Consider the following 16,552-nt stretch of genomic DNA (forward strand, 5'->3'; position numbering starts at 1 on the left):
CACACACACACACACAACATACACATACACAGAGTTCTTCTCCTACCTACATACCTGCCCATCTTGTTTTTAGCACCCAGCTGGGGACATTGTTCTGCCTTTGTCCCCTATGTCATCACTGTGGCTGGCTTGGTCCCTTTCTCACAGCACATTGTGCCTGTCTGGCTTTCCACTCCTGTAGGAGCCAGCTCACATCCCTTGTCTCCCAGCCCCCCATGGCAGTCCATCACTGTCTGAATAAAAGCCGAAGTCCTTCCTGGCTGGAATGTCCCCCACTTCGTATGAAGTTACTGACAAAAGTCGTCCCCTCAGTCCCATCCCAGCAGCATCTCTGCTGTCCAGACAATCTCAGTGTGTTTCCGCCTCAGGACATTTGCAAGTGCTGCTTCTTACAAATTTCTTCTCAGATCTCCACGCAGCAGAGAGGTTTTCCTTAGCACCCTGGACAGAATTTGCCTCTGCACCATCACGTTCTGTCACTTCACGCTGCGTGATTCTCCGCAGCACTCCTTACTGTCTCCTGTCATTATCGTTCCTCTGGCTATCTAGTGCCTCAACTACCCAAGAATGCAGGGGCTTACCTTTTTTGTTTTTGTTGCATCTTGCTCCCAGCTTGGCAGATATCTATTTGCTACGTCCATGAGTAGGGGTAGGTTCTGTATGAACCAGGGTGGTGTCTGGCAGCGTGTAGGCATCCAGTGCACACTGCACGAATGAGTGGATGGACAAACAGGAAGGAACATCCTCTCTGTCCAGCCGAGGCTCTGGCCACCGGCGTTCCTTACCTCCCTTGGTCCTGGATGCCCTTGTCTATAAAATGCAAGGCTGGGCTGGATGATTTCCAGGGCTCTTTACATCCCTAGCGTCAACAGTTCTCTACTTTTATGAGAGTTTGAGTCATGAGGAGACCTGAACTGTCCTCAGGCAAGTGCGCTGAAATGTGGAGAAGGTAAGTTGGGGTCAGGCTACAGGGCTTCAGTGCAGGGCTTTGGGCTTCACCTTCAGAAGGCAACGAGGACAGGAGAGTACCCTGATCAGTGAGGCACTTTGGAGAGGCCCACGGGGCAGGCGCCTGGTGGTCGGACGAGGGCTGCAGACCTCTGTGCAGACCTCAGACCTCTGTGCAGCCTGCTGTCTTGACTCCTCTGCCCAGATGTGTGCAGACCAGAAGGGCATGAACAGAGAGGCTGGCTGGCCCATTTCCAGGCGAGAGTTGATGCACAGGTAAAGGTCTGGCTCCTCCTCAACAATCCTGGGGCCAGCCCCTGCCCTGGATGCCCCCAATGGCCACACTACCAGGTACAGCTCTGGTCTGCAGTGGGGACTTGGTAGAAGGACAGAGTGCGGCTCCCAGTCTGAGGGCTACTTGGATTCCACCTACACAGCACATGTCGCCTTCATCCTCAGTGAAGCCACAGCCTTTACTGGCCAGGCCCCTCGGCCCTCCCCAAGGGCGTCTGCTGACCCCTGCATGGTCTTGGACTGACCCAGTGCTGGGGGCTGAAGAGACTTCAGCAGGAGCAGGAGGAGTGCTAATCTGATGGTAGAGCAGCCCATGGGGTGGCCAGAAAGGTCACTGTGTCCATTCTAGGAAGAGAATGTCCTGAGCCTCTGGGAACTCCAACTCACGTCACTGAGTCCACTCCACCTCTTCCTTCCTTTCTCCTCCAAACCTTCTTTCTTCTCCCTTGCTCCCCATCTTAGCCAGCGACGACTCCAGAGCCCTTCTCCCGACCATGCAATAGCCATCAGCATCAGGGTGCTGAGTGTACCTTCCAAATGTGTTTACGTTCACTCTTGCCTTCTACTTCAGACCCTTGTCAGCTTTCAGGCAAAATTATTCCGCTAGCCTTCCAGCTGGTCCCCAGTCTCTAGCCTCACCCCATCTAATCATCTCGTGATGAGTTGCAAGAATCGTTCATTAGCCATTCATTCATTCAGCATTTATTGCATGACTCATATGTACCGGGAACTGTGCTAGGCCCCGGAGACGTGGCAGGAAAACCCTCAGAGTCTAGAAAAGGAGACAGTGCCCTCACATCACGTGGAACACGCTAGAATTCCAGCTGAAATCGAAGCTCTGTGATGGGAAAGGAAGGAGGGCTGAGAAAGTTCAGCAGAAGGCGCTAACCTAGTTGGGATAGAAGCAGGGACGGTCCCTTTGAGTAAGGGACACTTAAGCAGGCTGCAAGGGATAAGAGGGATTTCATAGCCCCTTGGTTCCAGGGTGTGGATTGAAGCCTCCCAGAAGGCATAGCCAGTCTTCAGGTTTGGGTTTTCTTCATCTCTTTACCAAAACATAAATAGAAGCGAAATACATACAGGGGCAGTCTACACATGCAAATGTATGTGCGTGCAACAGCAAATTCATGAGGACCGCAAAAAGCACAATTTATCAGAATAAAATGTTTCTGTGTTTTCTGCATGAATTATACAGAACAGTCCTGTGCTGTGCATGTCGCTATTTTTGCAAGCCAGCCTTGCAGAGTTTATTTTCCTTCCAGCATGTTTGTTAGGATAGTAACGTAGGGGGGCACATGTGTGTGGATGATTGAAAAGTGGATGGTGGTGGTGTTGGGGGTGAGGTTGTCGTCCTCCCTGGGCTTGGGCTGAGGCCAGCCTGCTAGAATGCTCTGGCACTTTCTGGATGTGCAGCTCCTGAGGCTCCTGACCGTCAGTCCCGCGTCCACAGACCTCAGCTAGGGAAAGCTTATCCGTCCATTCGTTCCGCTCTGATGGCAAAATGGGATGAGCTAATGGTGACAAGAGCTGAGCACAATGCAAGGCACACCTGGGATTCAGCAAAACATAGCGCCGTCGTCATGTTCTTCATTGCATTTTTAGTATTGCTGCCACTTTAATTATTTAATATTTCATTATTATTACCACAGAGGGCATTGCCAAAATACTAAAGATTTGCATCTCTCAGGGGAAAAGGACATGTTTTTCTCTCTCTGAGCAATTTCAACTAAATAAGGATGAGATACTAAAATGATTTCATTTATGTAGATATCTCTCTCTGTTAGTAAAAATGAGCAATTCATTTATCTGGAAGTAAGGAAAGCAAGCTATTACACAAATAATCCAAAGGCCAAGAGAGTAGGCTTTAAAATAATTTCAGAATGCTCTCTGCCATCAAACTGGAGAGCACGAGGTAGGTCTGACTGGGCCAGTGGGAAGGGTTTCAGATGAAGAAGGATCTCCCTCTGCTGCTGGCGTTTCTGTGGAAGTCTCTGGTTTGAATTTGGGGATCTCCTTAAAGGCACAGGACTTGAATTTCTATACCTTTGACATGTTCATGGATGGATGACAACTTTAGCTTTAAATCTGGCACCCCATGTGATTCTTTTCTGTCTCACTTGAGAGTCAAGAACAAGGGGCATACATTAGCCAAATGACCTGAGTAAAGAAGCAAATAATAATAAGCTGCAGTCAGTGAGTGTAGAGCATGTGCCACAAGTTAAGGGCTCCGCAGCAGCCCCCCCTGTATCCACACATCCAGGACCTGTCGTGGATACCCAAAGCCGAGGATGGCACCAAACCTGTACATTTGTATTATGTTTTTCCTGTACAGGCATGTCTATGGTGAAGTTTACTTTAAAAATTAGGCACAGTAAGAGATGACAGATAATACTAACAATAAAATAGAACCATTGTAACAAATATGTATAATAAAAGTTACGTGAATATCTTGTAGTGCTCCCGCCCTGCATATGATGATGGTATGAGATGCTTCAGTCCCTGAGGAGGGGAGGTAAAGTGAATGACTCAGATATTGCAATGTAGCGCTAGGCTTCTGCGTATCGCAGCACTGTGATACCTCTATGGTGAGTCTGACTTGGCTACTGACTAGCAGAAGGGGAGAGGACACATGGCATTGTGTGCTGGGCAAGGGGGTGGTTCTTGGCCAAGGCCAGACAACACCAGATTTCATCCTAATACTGAAAATGGCATGCACTTTAAGACTTCTGAAGTATTTCCAGTACCTGGAATTTCCAGTTACTATTTTCAGACTCTGATCTACCACAGGTAACCGGAAGCTGGGAAAGCAAAACCTCAGCCAAGGCAACTTCTGTTTACATATTGACTTGTTTAATAATCACAGAAGTCCCTTGAGTTAGGTACTGTTAGTATCTCCATTTTATGGATGAGGAAACTGAATTATAGCAGGTCGGAGCGCTTGCCTAAATTCACCCAACTGGAAGATGACAAAACCAACATACACACAGCCAGAGCCTGTGCATAGCCATTCCATTATCTGCCTCACTGCTTTCGCTGCCCACACACACAGGTGTAGGATTACACACACACACACACACACACACACACACACCACTATCCCATATACACGCTTGCTGGCTGACTTAGATCCCCTTTGTTATTCCTTTCTCTTAATTTTATTTTAATTTTTTTAAAAAATGTATTTGGTACAGGGTCTCACTAGACAGCTCAGACTCATAGTAATCCTCCTGTTTTCAGCCTCCCTAGCTCTGGGATTACAGGTATGCGCCACCATGCCGTCTCCCCCCCCCTTTTTTTTTTAACAGAATTGGGGATTGAACTCAAGCCCTTGAGCTTGCCAGGCAAGCACTTGTTCTACTGAGCCAAATCCCTGGCTCCCCCTTTTTCTTTCTAAGAAAGATATTGGCCTTTCTACAACATACAGAAGTCTGGCAGGAGAGTTGGTGTGGAATTAACTCACAAATTCCCTGCCGATTGATTGAAGCAGTAATATTCACCGGGGCTGACCAGACTCCTGTCTCAGGCCAAGACTTCCTGCTCTGGCCAGCATCTCCTCACTCTAGTTTCCCTGATCCTATTGCCTCAGTCTTTAGTGAGGACTTGAGACCCTTGCTTGGACTGCACTGCACCCCATCTGGCATACCCTTGACTCAGATATCCTTTCAGAGCCCAGAGGGAGAATGGGCTCGGGGGTGAGCACTCTTGGGTGTGCCCTGCTGCTGTAGCTCATACCCCTATCCCTGGGAACAGCAAGCCAGGAAAATAGCATCCTGTGTCCCTGGTGTTGCTTCCAAGCCATCCTCCCGGCCTACAGGGGTTTGATCACAGGGGGACGCACTGGTTACTGACTGTGGCTCTCATCAGGACAGAGATTGTGTCCACCTGGGCGGAGTGAGGCCACTAGGCCCACAGCATGTCACACCGTCCTCACAGCTGCCTGGCCTTCCCTTCTTTGGGTTCCAGAGGGGTGCACTGGGCAAGAAGACACAGGTGAGGAGCTGTCAGCCTTCTCTCCTCAATCCCAGGCCTGCTCAGACCAGTTCATACCAGCCAGTTCTGGGACCACCCAGGCAGCTTTGACTCCTCTGAACCTGGGCGCCTTGCCATGAGGTCCTCTGACTCTGAGATTGCCAGCTCTATTGCCAGGCAGGGTGTTTCGCAGTCTGCTGAGTCCCAGCCAGCTCCCCACACACCCAGGGCCACGTGGGCCGGAGAATAAAAATTCATCTTAGTAGCTGCCTGCAGAAATGTATAATCAAGAGGGTAAATCTGCCTCTAGAAAATCATAAAATGCATCATAAACAGCAGAGCCAAACAGAAAGGAATTTGGGCAGTCTGTATCCTTCCAGTGACATAGATAAATGAAAGTTGACCGTGTTTTTTAGGACTGGTGCCCTTAGCCTTGGGTGGTCAGGGCAGCTGCCTTTTCTCATTTAGAGGGAAGAGCAGCACAGAAATCCCTGTACTCTATTATTACCAATTGCATTGTCTCCACTGAACCACACTGGCCCTCTGTGATTTATTTCTGTGTAATTCTGTGGTTTACTTTCCTCATCTGTGAGGTAGGAATAACCCTTTGGATTTGTTGCGAGGTGACTGAAATTAAGTGACATGATGGCTATAAGGCATCGAACACGTGGTCAGAATTCAGCAAATCTTCGCTCTCTTCTCTCTTAATAGCAGCAGCATACAGAAACTTCGTGAACACCAAAGAGCCACTAAGAGTAGGGGAGGAAGACAAGGTGGGAACTGTGGCAACACGCTTTGTAGATGTACGGTTGAGGTGGTTGTATTCTCTGACTTGTGTCCATGACCTTGGGGAGTGCAGTGGTCTCACCCCCATTCTGTAGATCTGGAAGATGGAGGTTTGGGCTGTAAAAATACAGTCAACACTTTATAGTGCTGGCTCAGGGCTCTGGACTGGTCTGGCCTTTCCCCAGGAATTGCTCTATACCTTCTTAAAAAAAAAAGGAAGAAAGAAAGAATGGGAGGAAAGATGAAAAAAAGGGGGCCAGGGAATGGCTCAGTGGAATAAGCGCTTTCCTGGCAAGCGCAAGGGCCTGAGTTCAATCCCTGGTTCTGCCAAAAAAAAAAAAAAAAAGAAAAGAAAAAAAAGAAAAATGGCAGGAATGAGGTTCCCAAATGCCATAGACCAGTGAGTAGTGAATGTCTTAGAGATGAGTGTCAGACTGTAACCCAAAACCCACTTATGTATCACAATGTGCCAACACTGTTATTAAATCTGAATAGAGACTTCAATTTATTAAAAAAAAATCATTAATTATGAGCTTTTGTCATTAAAAAAAAAAAAACAGCATGTGTGTCATAGGTTTGCCACCACTGCCCTAGACCAATGGTGGAGTTACTGATCTGCCTCTCCTGGGGACCCTGGTAGGGTTCCCAGGTTGGACAAGGACTCAAGGAGCTGTATCAGCTTGATGTGCCAGCACAGCTGGCCTCCTGCCCACAGTGTCTCTTCTGTAGGCAGCAGACCTGTCCTTGTCCTTTGGATATGACATTTCCAGTAGGGACATCCTGGGTCTTTTCTGCAGAGGTCCCAGCAGTGGTAAAGGAAAGTTCTGCTCAAGTTGGGATGGTGGCTGTGTTAGTGGAAGGCTGAGATCATCCTCAGCACGGTGATAGAGGGATCCGTGGAGCCCCAATATGTGCATCTAATAGCAATAGGAATAACAGGTAGCCCAGAGCCACACATGGAGACAGGGACGCTAACCTTCTACAGATCCTGTAGGATAGGTCTTGTCATCCTCCTCCTCAGTGAAACAGCATGACCTGGAAGAGATGAAGTGTCTTACTGAGATCGCATGGTATCATGTGCTGGAGTGCCAAGTGTGAAGTCCCAGTGTATATCACTGGTTATACCCTGCAGTCTCCCTGTTCTTTTGGTCTCCAGGCCACTTCTTGGCAGACTTTTACCCTAAAATGTCATTCCTGGTGGGGACCTCCTGCAGGGCCGGCTTTGGGGTGGATGAGTGGACCAGGAGCATGGAATTGTTGTACAACAAGGGACCACTGTGCTGCGTGCTGCTGCAGGTAAATCCTGAAGACTCGGGAGCTGTGTGTACGATGCTTTCCTTAAGCACTCAGGGATGGTGCGTATGATACAGCCCGTGGCAAATGGGAAGCGTGCTCAGTGCAATAAGGCAGCCACACAAAGGCAAACACTGTGTAAGGCCACTCCTATGAGGTTCCTAGTGGGTCAGATTCACAGAGACACAAAATAGAATGTAGCTGTCAGGGGCTGGGTAGGCATAGGGAGTTGGCAGTTTAATGGATGTGAAGTTTCAGGGTGGGAAATAAATTCTGGAGATGGCAGCACTGATGTGAATGCATTTATTGCCACTGAAGTTAACATTTCAAAAATGGTTAAATGATAAAAACAAAGCTCCTCATTCCAAGCCCTGATCACAGTCAGAGAGGGCAGAGTAAGTCAAGACTTGGTCCTTGCGGGTGGCAGAACACGGGCCCCGGTGGATGTCCACATTCAAATCCCTAAGCCCGTGAAGATGTTGCCATCTGTGGTCAAGGGGACTTAAGGCAGAAGTGGTGCAAGGGCGCTCATCAGCTCTGCTGAAGAGGGTAGCGTACCCTGGACTGTCCCAGTGTCCCGGTGCAATCTCGAGGGCCCTTCAGAGTACAAGGAGCCAAAGAAGAGGTCTGAGTGATGGTCGTAGAAAAGCTGCCTTGGGAGCGGAGCACGGGGGCCACGAGCCAAGGACTGCAGCCCAGTGTGACTTGTCCCAAACCTCTTATCTCCAGAGCTACAAGAAAACATCTGTGTTGTTTAAGCCACTAACTTCGTGGTAATTTGTAGCTGCAGCAGTAGAAAACTCATGCAGCCGCTCGTACAGTAGAAAAGTCATCCATTTGGAGTTCAGGCTTTTCTGCCACAGGAGTGAGCCTGCCGCCGGAAGGCCACATTCCCAGAGCGTGAGGAAGGCCCTCGGAGGAGAAGCACGTTTTATCCCACGGGACACAACATAAGTAAATATCCCTGCCCCTAACTGACCATCAAGGCATGAAGTACACTCATCCTGAGGGCAGGCACTTACACAGAACCCCATGCAGGGGGCCACCTTGTTTTATCCTAGCTCTTAAGTTCCTTATAGTCATTGTGGGAACTAGTGATGTCCACTGCCCTGTTATAGATGAGGACGCTGACAGCCAGAGAGATTGAGTGACTCGCTCAGAGTCCCGCAACCTGTAAATGCTGTAGTTGGGATTTGAAGCCAGGCTCCAGAATTTTTACTTGCAGACCCTGCAGTAGAAACATAATGTCCTTTGCTTTCTGCGAGACCAATTCCTTGGGAACAAGAAAGCCCGCCATCCGGAGGAAATTCTACAGGGCTATTTTTCTTGAATGGGAGGGATCCCTTCACGTTCTGCTGATTTCTCTTACTTATGAGGAGGGAGGTAAAGGCTGCAGGAAGCATTTCCTAAGACTGTAAGAGTGTGGTACCAAAAGGCATCCTCAGAGAGACATCCCAGCCCCCTCCTCCTTCCCGTTCCTATCCCTCCTCTCCTCTGCCTTCTTCCCGCTCACCCCCTGCAGTTAACCAGGCTCAGAGTTTCTGGCTGCTCTTTCCTGTGTTCCTTCTATACAGATGAACAAGCCACCTGTGTTGTGAGGAGCAGCATGCTAGAGAGTCTCTATTGCTCTTTGTGTTTGAATTTAAGTTAATTAGAAAGTTCAGGAGACAGTGAGCCAGGCTCGGCTTCCCCCATCACGCAGATGGGTGGGGGCCTGCTGAAAGAGCCCCCAGCACACTCACTGTGGTTCACGGCAGCATGATCTCATAGTATCCCCCAGCATCAGCCACAGATCTGAGCTGCCTGGTTGTGTGTTTGCTGTGCCTTCCTAGTGTCAGCGATGGTCCTTACCATCCTTATCAGAAGGGAGGGACTGGGATTCTCACATTGCTGGAGGAGAAACTGAGGCTCAGACGGGCTTGTAAGTCATTTATTCAGTTACCTGAGTCAGCTGACGTAAGCCAGGCCCCCTGGTTTGTGCGGCACGTGGGAGCAGTCAGTGGCACTGTATGGCAGTGTGTGTACTGGGAAGGAAGAGGCAGAGATCCTAGCCAGAACTGAGGACAAGGGGGGCAGGGGCCAGGAGCCTCTGCCTGGGACTAGATAGGGCTGGCTGGATTCTTGACTGGCGCAGTCACTGGTTGTTTACCCAGCTCACCAGCATTTGCTGAGGGCAGCTGGTGCCTCCCTGCAGAAGCCTGAGTCCGTGACATGGTGGCCCGAGAGTCTGAGCACTGGGCTGCTCTTCCAGCATCTGTGGCAGCAGGGAGTGGGGGAGATCCTCTTTCCAGGTCCCCTCCAGCTCACCCTCCCTGCTGACACGCGGAGGCTTTTCTATTTGTTGTCAGCTCTGTTTTCAAGCCACTTTGCTTGAGTCTAAAGCCCTGCTCAACCCAACTTAAATGCTTTAAAAAGCCCTAAACAGTGAATCGCATCAAATCACCTCACTCTGCTCTGCATTCCAGCAGCCTTTCTAAATCTGCCTACCTAATTAGCTGCTTCTCCTAACCCAAAATATGATTAAATCTGTATTAAAAATATCTGTGCAGGGTAGGGTCAGACACACCTGAGCATTTTCTAAATTTAGCAGAAGGACAATAGGCTCTGGGTTACTTTAATTGGGTGCGAGATTGCTACAAGAATACATTTTAATTTGGCTTTCCAGAGTGTTTCTATCTCCTGCCTTTAAATTGCGTAGCAGAGGCAGGGGGAGCATACCGGGGCCGTTCATAACTGCCGTCCCTCCCGACTTATCTCAGAGCTGAATGAACAGTGTGTGTCTGCTGGGGGAGGGGACAAAAGCCAAGGTGTTCTTGCTGCTTCGCTCAGCGGCTCCTCAGCTGGCTTCGACAGGTGGGGGCACAGGCAGGATGGGGGATGCAGTGCTGGCGTCGCTGCAGGGTCCCTTGTCACTGCCCTCTGCCTGGGAGCCCCCAGCAGTGTCCTTTGGGAGACTCTTGCTCCAAGGGAAGAGGAGGTGGGACAGTGCTGAGAAAAGGAAAGTATCAACTGTGGGATGTGTCCCCAGACTCTGCTCTTCTGCCGAAGCAGAGCCATTGTAGGGTGCCGCTGATGATAATGACATCCCCCAGGCGGCACGGAGGTGGGCTACTTACAGAGGACTCAAATGGCTTCTCTGATTGTATCATCGCCATCCTCTGAGGAGGAAAAAAGAGGGAGGCCCAAGTGGGAACTCCCTGGTTCAGTCAGCCCAGGACTCCATGGGGAGCAACGGGCAGAGAGGTAAAAGGACCCACTGAGAACCCGGATGTCGGCCTGGCTGCCCGCGGAGCCACAGGCTGGATGAGGTCAGGGGTTTGGGTATGGGTAAGGGTGCTTGCCTTCTTTCTCCTCAGAATTCTCAGATCCCTGCTGGGATTATTACACCAGGTGCTTGCAACTGATTTTTAATTTGCAAAGCAAAACAAATTTGCATTAATCAGAAAAACCCACAGGAAAGACTGGTTAGATTTTAATGCAGCTGCCAGAGTTTTGGGTTCCAAGTTTGTAGGAGGCGCTGTTAACCCTGGTGCCGTCCCACGCTTGTTGCCGCTCCCTGGAAGCATCACGTCTACAAGGCAGTTTTCAACCCTGTGGCCTCAGGCTGTGTGGGCTTCTCCTCCTGAACCCTGAAGGGCAGGTGCAGAAGGTGGGTACGGGAGACGGTCCCATTGCACGATGACACTGCTCCTGGGACGGGCTTGTATATAGTGTGTGTGTGACCCTTTGATGAATGAGAATGGCTCTCCGGGAAACAGGAGAATGGGCCCTCACTGTCAGCGAGAAGAGCTTCCTGAAAAGGCCTGGGAATGCTGAGCACCACCAGGGTGGTGAAGTTAGGGCTGAGAGAAGGCCCCTATGTCTGGCCTCCACCTTCTCACGGTAGTGTTTTTAACACCGAGGCAGTTTCTGACTCACTTTGCTGATGAACTCTTGACTCCTAGTGCAGGGATGTCTTTGATACTTGGCTAAATACCAAGGATATAGTTAGGGATCCATGACTGCCTGTTGGATGAACGGAGGCAGAAAGAAAGAGGAGGGCTAGAAGGATGAGAGAGCAGAGGGAGGAAAATGAAAACAAGCAAAAGGAATATGAAGTCTGCAGCCCATGCTTGGTCACAGAAAGACCACCGCAGGGCCTCCACCCTTTCCCACGTGGAGAACAGTGGTCCTGCCCTTTCATCTATAATGGCATCGGCAGTGTGGGGGGACACTGGCCGTCAGCCAGCCCTGGTGCTGCTCTTGGTAACTTGGGGCTCGTAGCTGAAGAGGCTGTATTATTTAGGGTTCTCTTGAGGAACAAAGTCAATAGGAAATACATGCATTATTATGGAAGGGGATTTCGTAGGTGGGCTTATGGGATCAGAGCCGTCAGAGGCCGCACTCGCTGTCTGCAGGATCAGAAAGGGAGAACCCACAGTGGACATCTGCATGTCGGAAAGCTAGGTGAGCTAGTTGCTGCTTGCCCTGAGATGGAAGCCACTGAACAAGAAGGACCAAGGGTGAGGCACCAGTCCCTGGCCAAAGGCCTGGAAGGTCACTGTGGAGTTGCCAGTGTCAGTCTGCACTGGAAGGCTGAAGAAAGAGGACACGGTGTCCAAAGAAAATGGTAAAGACTGCACTCTGCCAAAATGGGGACACTTTCTCCTTTTCCATTTTCATCCATCCAGACCACAAACCTGTTGGTTGGTGCCACTCAGATCTGGGGTCTTCCCTCCCTAATCTGCTGGATCACATGTCAGTGACCCAAGGATGTGACCGGAATTGTGGTCTACCACTCTGCTAGGCATTTTAATATATTTGAGTTAACACAACATAATTAATGAATCACAGAGTTGCTTTCTAAAAGGAGATGTACAGTGGTCTGCCCTCCTCCACCTAGGGTGGGAACACCAGGCCCCAGAGTACAAGCTGTCAGTCGGTTTCTGTGAATCAGAAGGACCCTGGCCCCACTTCCCCAGCCTGTGGGTCTCCCCCACCACTGCCCATCCAGTTCGCCCTGCCTGGTCCCTGAGTGGAGCATCTTGGGAATCATCCCAGATGATGGCAGAAAGGGGGAAGGGCCCCATCTGTAGGCCAAGATCAGAGCTGGGACCATTCCCAGCTCTAATTGAAGTGCTATTGTCTTGTTCTTTCATGCCTGTTGCTAATTCTAACAATAGACAACAATAGGAAAGAACTTCTGGTCTAGGGACTCCATCTCTGGGTCCTCAGAGCTGTTAGCGGAGGCAGAGAACCTGGAAGTATCTTGCAGAAATGCTCCTTAGAATTGGTCTGTTCCCTGCAGAGTCCATACTGTCAGCAGTGCCCACAGCGTGGAATAGGAAGGAAGTGAGCTGTCAATCCACTTTATATATTTGGGGTCAGAACTGTTGAGTGCTAGATTATGGCCATGCAGCAAAGAAAATGAAATACAAGGCCAACTGGGCAGTAGGTTGATATCAAGAAAGAGTATAGCCAAGTGCCAGGGCATACGCCTATAGTTTAAGCTACTTGAGAGGATGAAGAAGGAGGTTTGCAAGTTTGAGACCAGTCTGGGCAATTTACCAAGACCACATCTCAGAATAAGATAAAGGGGGTAGAGGTAGAGCTTAGTGGAACATCCCTAGCATATGTGAGGCCGTGGGTCCCTGCAGTACTTCCAAAAAATTGGAAAGGAGGGAGAAAAAGATACTGATTATGCAGAGGTGGGGACTGGCCCAAAAGAACAGGCTCTGGTACCAGGTCCACTGGCCCCTGAACTGTGCTCTGCCGTCACCCAGTGTGGGACTTCGGACACGTCGTTTAGCCACTTTGGGTCTTGGAGTGTTTTACTGGAAAATAATGATAGTTTCCACCTTATAGAGGGTATTGGGAAGAATAAATGGAAAAATAGAAATACAGCACTAAACATAATAGTCAACCTACAGTGAGTACTCAGATCCTAACTGGCTGTGGCCTTTGGAGGGAAGACAAGGGAAGGAATGAAGGGAGAAGCATGCTTAGAAAAGACAGGATGGAAGAGGAGACCAGGCATCTACAGAGGGAGTGCTTCCTAAAGCAGGTCACCACTCAAGAATCAGAGCGAATCTGTTCTTGACCGGGCTGAGGCTGCAGCGTGGGCTGTGTGCCGTTGCCAGCCTCAGTTGGTCAGCCGAGTGCAGAGGGGTGGCTGTGTGCCCAGGCAGCTTCCTGCTGGATGTCGGAAGCTAGGCACAGGAGGCCCCGGGCTGCCTGCAGGCCGGCCCAGCCCAGCTAGTGAGCCCGCGAGAGCCTGATGAGAGAGGACAGGAGGGACTCCCCCAGGCTTGTCTCTTGTCTCCATGGGCCAGGATCCTGTGAATTGGCAGAGGTCAGGCTCAAAGGACACCAACAGCTGGGTTGGAGCACTAGCCCTGCTGCTCCCAATCGAGCCCACGGCTGAGCCATTTGACCACTGTGCCTCCCTCCTCCTTCTCTGTCTCTTTTCTTTCTTTCTCTTTCTACCTTCCCACTCTTTTCTTCCTTCCTTCCTTCTTTTTTTTTCTTTCCCTTTCCTTTTCCTCTTTTCTTCCTTCCAAGACAGACCCACCTCAGGCTCCCAAAGTGCTTGTGTCACAAGTATGCACTACCACACCTGGCTCACATGCCTCACCCTTAATGACAGGTTGATCATGGGGTCCAAATGTGCTTAACTGAATAAGCCACATAATAATTGCTCCATAACTTGGTCATGAAGTTCACATGGCATACTATATGAGTACTTAGGAGGATGAGGCACATAATAGTTGTTCAATAAATTCTAGCTGCACCAAGCACTGCTTCTGCTACGGCTGTACTTATTCTTGTGCATCTTTATAGAGCAGGGACAGGGTGACCCACCCTAAGCCTCTCCTTCCTCAGTGTGGGAGCTGTTATGCCACAGGATCCATAAACTGTAGAGATGAATCACACACGAATCATTTGGTATAGAAGTTAAGTCAAATTTACTGCACAGTTACCCCGATACATCCTTAATAGTATGCATAATTGTTTTAGAGCTGCACAATAATTAGGCATAAATGGTAAGCTAGGCATGTAAATGGAAATAATTAGTGTATGTAATAATTAGGCAAAGAAGGCAGTGTGCGATCGGGGAGGAAGAAGACTACTAGGGCTGGGGAAGAGGAGGGTGAGTAGGGGGAAGGGTATCTAAAAAAATGCCTCTGGACGCCCATCCTTCATCCCACATGGGAGGACTGGTCACTTTGCAAGTGACATCAGGGTCAGATCTGTCAGCCACCCTAGCCTGATTCCAAGGCTAGATCCTGAAGCTGCATAGTCAGGCTTTCCTCAAGCAGTGGCTGTGGCGAGAAGAAACCCAGTTAAGCACCATGGGTGCATCCTGTGTAAGAGAAGGTCCCCTTCCTCTGTTAGGACAGTGGCTCAGTGCATCTCTCGAATGAGGGACTGCATTGCAGAGCCTTGGGCAAGGTGCTCACTGCTGAGAAGCAATGACAGGTGCAACGCTGCACCAGGAAAGGACGAGCCCTCAGACCACGGTGAGTAGTGTGAGGGCCAGGGCCAGGCCACCGGGGCTGTGTTCCCTGTGTCACCGGCTGTTCTGCCTCCGGGTTCTGCCCTGCACACTGCCAGCCACTAGACTGAGTTCATGCAGCCGAGACGCATAAACTGCTTGGCCCTCTGCGGCGTACACAGTCAGCACTAAATAAAGCCATTTATTAGCCACTATTGAAGCATTTTCTGTAAACATCTGGGGTCTTGTGAGGCTAATCATCTTGTTTCTCTGAAACTTAGCAGCAGAGAAAGGGGAGTGAGTGACAGCAGGCAGCTGTGGGGGTCTCGGGAGAGGCAGGACAGGAGACTCTGATGCCTCATTCCTTCCTTCAGCACGCAATGATACTTGCTTTGTGCCTTGTTACTAGCATGCCGTGCTCTGTGCCAGGAGCGAGGGATTCAGTAGTGAGCAGGACAGGCAAGGTCCCGCCTTCGTGGAGCTGGCGATGCGGTGGGAGAGCTGGGTAATCAGCACAAGGAACGTGGTAACGTCACCGGGTGAGTGCTATGGAGAAGCACCGCTGAGAAGCAGTGGCAGGTATGACGCTGCTAGGGACCCGCCCTCAGGGAGGGGAGGGCAAGGAAGAACCATGGGTGGGGCAGAGACAAGCAAACTGGCCCAAGAAAGTAGCAAAAGGTCGTAGACTTTATACTCAGAGAGAGAGAGAGAGAGAGAGAGAGAGAGAGAGAGAGAGAGAGAGAAGCCTGTGGCTTCTCTGTGATGAAACTTTAAATCCCAGGCCAGCTGGCTTCTTCCCACTGCACCTGGGTTTGCTCAGGAATGTGTTAGGCCAGATTCCCATTGTTTTTAGGTAGAAAAACAGAAGTCTGAAATGACCTTTCTAGGTCACCCAACTAAGCATCAAATATTGTCCAGGTCACCTATTTAAGGCCAAGACCACACATTTGTAAAACGATAATATTCTGGGGGTGTTTATCAATGAAAGACACTGCTATTATGGTTTATGTATAGGTGTCCCCTCCCCACCAAAGCCTCATGCAGTCATGAGGCAGCTTCTGGAGTTTCTGATTGACTATTGTGGGTGTGGTGCTGAGCCCGCCCTGGGGCAGGTAATCTGCAGTACAATGTAAGGAGGGGAGAGAGGCCAGCTAGCTACTGGAGCTGCTGCCTCTCCCCTTTGCTCTTTGCTCTTTGCCACCACCGTGAACAGCTGCTCTGTGTCATGTGCCACTCTGCCTTGGAGCCAGCCGATTGTGGACTGAAACCTCCACTAACTCTGAGCTAAATAAACCTTTCCTTCCTTAATTTTGGGAGGCATTTTGTCCCAGCAATAAGAAAGAGTAACTAAAACACTTGATCATGACATAGCCTTCTTCGCTCATTTAAGTTAGGTGTTCTTATGCCACTTCACAGATGAACAAGCTGAGGCCCAGAGAGAGCAAGACCTTCCAGTGTCACACATAAGATCCACATCTTCTAGTGTGTGACTCTAGAAACCTCCCCATTAGCTACTAAAACTTCTATTTGTAAAAGACACTGTGCTGCTTCCAAAGTTAAATGAGGAAAACTGAGTGAATGTGATTAAGTAGGGAAGCACGCATTCTCAAAGGTTTCACTGTATTCCTGGAGCATTTGGTAGCTGAGCAAGTGCTGTCACCTCTCAGTGTCTGTCTGGACAATGGGAGTCATAATAATGTTGTAAGGACAAAACAAGCCAAGCCACACACTGTACTTAGCAGCGTGCCCAACACTCATTGGTCTGCTGCTGTTAGCATAAATGCAATG

At 49.8% G+C, this 16,552-nt stretch overlaps 1 protein-coding gene across 2 annotated transcripts in view; it reads left to right on the top strand.

Annotated features, from left to right (window-relative positions):
- Positions 1-16,552, top strand: part of Kcnd3 (potassium voltage-gated channel subfamily D member 3) — a 209,625-nt gene that overhangs the window by 44,439 nt on the left and 148,634 nt on the right. The window lies entirely within an intron of this gene.

The sequence above is a fragment of the Octodon degus genome, unplaced genomic scaffold (genome assembly GCF_000260255.1).
Source record: "Octodon degus isolate 3935 unplaced genomic scaffold, OctDeg1.0 scaffold00140, whole genome shotgun sequence".
Taxonomy (NCBI): Eukaryota; Metazoa; Chordata; class Mammalia; order Rodentia; family Octodontidae; genus Octodon; species Octodon degus.